Source organism: Triticum aestivum, chromosome 6A (assembly GCF_018294505.1).
Source record: "Triticum aestivum cultivar Chinese Spring chromosome 6A, IWGSC CS RefSeq v2.1, whole genome shotgun sequence".
NCBI lineage: Eukaryota > Viridiplantae > Streptophyta > Magnoliopsida > Poales > Poaceae > Triticum > Triticum aestivum.
Window position 1 is genome coordinate 7,318,921 of NC_057809.1, and position 6,132 is coordinate 7,325,052.

Sequence of the window (6,132 nt, forward strand, 5' to 3'; positions counted from 1 at the left end):
ATTGCCAACGATCATCGACCGCTGCGTGTTCACAATTCATTTGTACACGCAGTGCTAGGATTTAATCAGGACGATGTGAGCACCAGTGTGCGTTTGTTGTGCTCCAAAAAACAGTGATGAGCTAGCACTTGCGTCTACCTAACGGGTGCATTGGAAACCTGTGTTTGGATGGTTAGGTAGACAGTGCTATCCCCAGCTCATTAGGGTTCAAATCATGGTGCTCGTATTTATTTCTGAATTTATTTCAGAATTTCCGGCGATGCGCGTTCAGTGAGAGGAGACGTTCCCGTTGACTACGGTGCTCCTTTGGTGACATCGTGAATCTCAAGATGATATGTCGGCTCAGTCTCTCGAAGGTGATTGTAGGGGTAGGGTGTGCATGTGTGTTCATAGGGGTGAGTGTATGCATGTATATATGAGCAATTGCGTCTGTACTGTGTTGAAAAAAAGGTGTATTACGGGTATGTCCCTTCCATACATACATACTACCTCTCTTTTTGCGGGAAACTGCGATCTATTCATCTTCAATCATGGTAGTATGACCTGCTGTGAGAAGTACGGTTCTGCAAGCACCGATGAACACAAGCCGATGGTTTTCCCAATCCTGAGTTGCTAAAATTTGTGTTGCGGAGCGGTCACAAGACAAAATTCTGAAGCTCTTCGTCGGCCATCTGCATGGATCCACAAGGGAATTATTTAGGGTCTTCAGCCCTGAAACTTCCTCGTGTTATTGATCCGGCTGTACTTGGAACCACAGCATGCCATGAAGCTTGCTTTGGCGTTTGCTCTCGATCTCAATATCTCCAAGTTAGTGGTTGCTTCTGAGTGCAAAGAAGTGGTGGATGCGTTAAATGTGGAACATGACATTTGCATGTGAATATAGTCTAGGAGATCAAGTCCATGGAGTCATGGTTCGGATCCCGCTCTTTCATATTTGAAAGGTAGGAACTCAAATATCGAGGCACATTCAAAATTAGCTATAGGTCTTCCGAGGGGGCAGGGGGGGGGGGGTACATTTGTGGCTTCTCCAGCCTCACGATATAAATTGTATTCATATGAACATTATGCTTAATCAATAAAGGTGGGCGAAATTTCTCCAAAAGAAAAAAATGCCCATTGTGGCCTTGTGTAACTTTGGGCCTAAACCTACAGTAGGAATAAGTAGTTTGTGTCAATTCGTTCAAACTCTTCGTAGAGCAAAGTCATATGGATTTGGTGTTCTAATAATAATCATAAATTTCAGAATAATTGTTAGCAAACATACAAAACTTTCTTCAATTTTACTTTTTATTTTGCTGCCTCCTTTTATTTTGGCCTTTTTCCCCATGGGTACTTTTTTATTTACCTTTATAATTAAACATGTTTCATTTAATTTTTAATTTTATTTTATTCATTCTCATTTTCAGGTTTTCTTTGTTTTCACATCTGTTACTTTTCTCCCTTTCTTTGTTTTCATGTTTATTTTTTTATGTTTCATTTTAAATTTTTATCTCATACTCTTATCTTACTTTCAAAATAAAACTTTGTATTTTTTTCATTGCAGAGAGAGAGAGAGAGAGAGAGAGAGAGAATGGTGGAGGCGCGCGTGGCGGAAACAGACGAGACGGCAATGGTCCTGGGCTGCTGCATCGGCGTGGGCCTGACATGTCCAACGGCCAGGGCCCACCAGGTTCGTCTCCCCAACGTCACTTTTCTTGGACTCAATCACTCAATCGAGCTATTCGCCGCTGTCTGCAAACTTTGATATCCTTACAATTTCCACAACCAAGTTTTACAGTACTGTATTGTTGATTGATCTTCAGCTAGCTTGTCCACGCATGCATCGAGATCTGGAATACTTCCATACGTGTGCAGCAGCAGCAGCAGCAGCGTGTGCAGGGAGAGTAAGATAAGCCTGGCCTTGATACGGGGTGCCGATTAGTTTAGGGCAGCATAATCTGAACTTCTGTACGTGTGATTACAGCACCATGATGCAGGCCACGACCACCCGACCAGCCGCACACTATTTTACTCCAGTGTACACAAGTTTCCAAAATGAATATATTGATCCCGAAAAACAAATCAACTATGTACATTCGTCGTCAAAGGGGAGTATTTGTGACATATTTTTTCATTCACACTGACAGTGCTTTACTACAAATGTAATGCAGGATTATCTAAGATTTCTTTGGCAAAGCTAATGCTAGGTTGATTCAAATGTATTTCGTAGTTCTTTGCAGGATTTGAATCGCTAGAATTTTTTTCTGCACAACCTTTTTATTCTTAAGATTAGGACCTCGTGACCTTTTCTAAGGATTTCTTCGCATTTGATTTTGAAGGGCAATTTTCATCAGCTCAAACCTCTTGCACAACCATTTACTTTTCCCTGTGGCATCATACATTATTTCATGAATCACGAGTAGCTCTAATCCCGTATAATTCAATAAGACATGTCATTTTAATTGTGTGTTTTCCTAGGTTCCCACAATGTTACAACTCAACAATTTTCTATTTCTGTTGTATGTCAAACAAATAAACAACCACTTTTGTACTGACGAAATGTCAACAGAAGACGAATCTGGTGCCTGATCCATCAACCAGACGTGTCGGGCCGTCCAAAAAATAATCAGGTGCGGCCGCCCGGGCCCAAAGCCGACGTGCCTACAGTGAACCACTTGTATATAGCGCTGAGAGATGCCCCCGCATCGCTTCTCTGCTCCCCTTCTTCTTCCAGCTGCATGCTCCCCTTCTTCTACAACTTCTCACACACAAGCATCTCTCCTTCCCTTAGGGATTCTCATCTTTTTGTTTGCTGCGTACACATGATCGACATCTCAGGATGATTCTGAGGTAAGTAAATCTGTAAATGTGATCTTTTCTAATCCACTCCTTTTTTTCTTAAAAATTTCCATGCGCAACAGATTGAACATCCCGTCGGTTTTCTGAAGAACAACAAGCAAGAATATAAAGTTTTGACCCACGATGGAAATATACTACTACTACTACAAGAAGTGTCAAGTGCACAAGTGTACTGTGTACGTACGTAGGGAACAGGCTAACCCGAGATCTAGCGGCATGAATGAAGGAGACGAAAGGATGGGGACATGTCGTTAGAGCGGCTGCTATCAAATGTTTTGTAATGTTGCCTCGTCGTGAAGTCGTGATCATGGGGTGCATGGGGCAACGCCACCACTGAAATGCATGCGCGGTGTCCTGCTCCCGCCCATGGCCCAGCGCCATGCATGTGTTGCATGAAGGGGCCCGATAACAATTCTGGACTAGTTTGGTTTGTAAAAATGTCATAAGATTTTTATAGGATAGGATTTGCATAAATTTTTTTTCTTTAAGGCCCTTTGGTTTGTAGCAATTGATTCATATTCCTATATAGGATAGGAATCAATCCTTCACATTTTGAAGGAAAAAAACATTAGCTAAGACTCAATGAAAAAATTCATATCCTATGCATCAAATACCATCTCTTTTTCTATAGGAATTGAGATGCATGTCATCTCACTTTCTATGATTTTCCTATTCCTACAACGTTTCTATCATATGAACCAAAGGAGGCCTCTACTATTAGCATTTCAACGACCCACATCGATGTCTCCATGACCATGCACGCACACGTAGGTGCGCGCCAAATGCAACTATTGTTAGACGCTGATGTGTGATTTCTCTGAATGTGACAGTGAGATTTGCACGTCACTTGGCACTGCGCTTGTACATAGGAGTACATATGTGCACATGACACCATCTGCACGCTGGTTAATTCCCTTTAGGTCCGAACGTATACTGGAGACCGGCCAGGACACAGTGCGGTACAGGTACAGTAGGCGGCACGTCCGGATGCAGCGAGCCAGCGAGTGAGACAGCTGATATTAGCGACTACGTGACACACATGAAAATCTGATAAGTACTCTCACTGTTCTAAAATAGATGACTCAATTTTGTATTAAAGTTAGTACAAAGTTGAGTCATTTTTTTTAGAACAGATGGAGTAGCTGTGAGCGGCGTCACGTACGAGTGCTTTCATGCGGCGCCGTATCCATACACACATCTCTGTCATGACAATGCCATATCCGTCTCGAGGGAGTATTTATCTTCTCTCGCCATCCAGCAGCAAAGTTGCTTTCAGTAGTACATATAGGAATCGATAGCTCTAGCCAGCTATCTGATTCCTTGTATAATTCACGAGGCTGGCCAGGCTAGAAAGTAGAGTACTGGTACTCTACACTGATCATTATGTACAGTGCTACCAGTAGAGGTACGTACAGTAGGATAGGATGGGCTTGTATGCACTCCTTTTGAATGGTCGACGTGCTTGCTACGGCTCACAACACCCATGTGTACGTTGCTCTGTCCATCCGTTCGTACGTACCCATTCGTGATACGTGCATCGGTGCATGCATGAGTGCATCCCTCCCGTGTACAAAACAATTCCCTTGCTCAGAGCCATCTTCTTGGAGAATTGGACGGCCATCGTACCGTGACTTTTTCTCGATGTACATAGTTGTCACAAAAAAACACATATCGATACTACCTCATGGCTAGACGATGATTCACGAATATGGCTACCTGTCTGTAGCTGGCAAGCTACACATCAGTGCTCACAAATCAATACCAGCACGCATTGCTCTTCGCTTTAGGTTTTCTCTTCGCTTCTATCACTCGCGTTGGCCTATTATCAAAGAGGAGGTTAGGGCATCTCCCACCATGGACCATCAAACAGCCCGCAACCGTTCCGGACGAACGGTTTGGACATAATTTGTTATTCAACTGGGTAACCTATCGGTTGGTGAACCAGTCTGGGTATCTGAAACTGCACAAACTAGATTCGAAGTAGCGGGGCCTTTGCGTGTGTTCAGACCATAGCCATACGACACCCCGTCCCTACCCAAAAACCATCTCCCTCTCCCTTGCCCTCTCTCGCGTGAAAGCAACTCCACGAGCCGCTCCGCATTCATGCCAGAACAGAGCATACGCGGCCGTTCACCGAAGCCGTCATTGAAATGGCATGCCGGCCGAGAGCGCCAACCGCACCACGTCCCGGTCTCCACATTTCCACGTCCCGGTCCAGGACGAGCCGACTAGGTGGCAGGGAGGGGACGACGGATGGGCCGATGCACGGCGAGCGAGGGAAGCGGCGGTCACCAAATGTTTTTTGTAACCTTGCGTGTGGGCGTACTCATTCAATAATGGGTTGCACGGACCGCGCCACGCGATTGCAATGTATGCATGTCCACACCATGCGTGGACCATGCCTGGACCAGCTCATTAAGTTGATGCGTCGCGGTGGCAAAGAACAAACTGTGCGTGTCCACCTTTGTGTGTTCTAGCGTAGAGCCATGGAGCCGCTGGGTGTGTGTTGGGTGAGGGACCGGCGGCGTCGGGTTTTGTTTGTGCCGGCGTGCGGTTCTGCTCTGCGCTGCTGCGCTGCTGCACGTACCACCGTCCATCGCACAGGACGTACGTACATCTCTCGCCGTCGGGTCCATGCATGCGTGCGTGCGTGCATGGACCCCTGGCCCTGGCTGCACCCTGAAATATCGGATCCAGTGGAGTACATTACTTGGATGGCAGGACCTGGACATGCCATGCCGGCCGAGAGCGCCAACCGCACCACGTCCCGGTCATCCATGCTGCAGCTTGCTTCTATAGGGTGGGATCAGCTAGGATGGGGCTGCACACGATCCATCGAGCGAGTTGGTGCGTCCTGAACCCGTGTACTATATGAACCCGCTTTTCAAGCATGTTTTCTAAACGTGTTTTAAAATGTCAAAAAATTCAAAACAAATTTTGGTGCATACTTGTTCGGAAAAATATGTCCAAGGCAAAAGGTTTTGTGGAAGAGGTTTTATTTTTTGTCTCTCCCGGACCCTGCGCAAGCGAGAGCTACATGCACCGGGCTGCCTTTTTTTGTCTCCACAAAATAGACAAAATTTTAGAGCTTCTAAATAGCCTTCTATGACACAATGTTTTGATTTTTTGCGCAGGCCGCAAAAAATGATATTTTTGTTTGAAACTTTCTGCGCACACATAGAATATGGGAATGTCAGCTTGCACCTTTTTCTAGATATTTTTGGCATTTCAAAATGTGCATGCATGCGTTCATTAACCAGTTGATTAATCCACACACTCCCAAATTCCTCACCT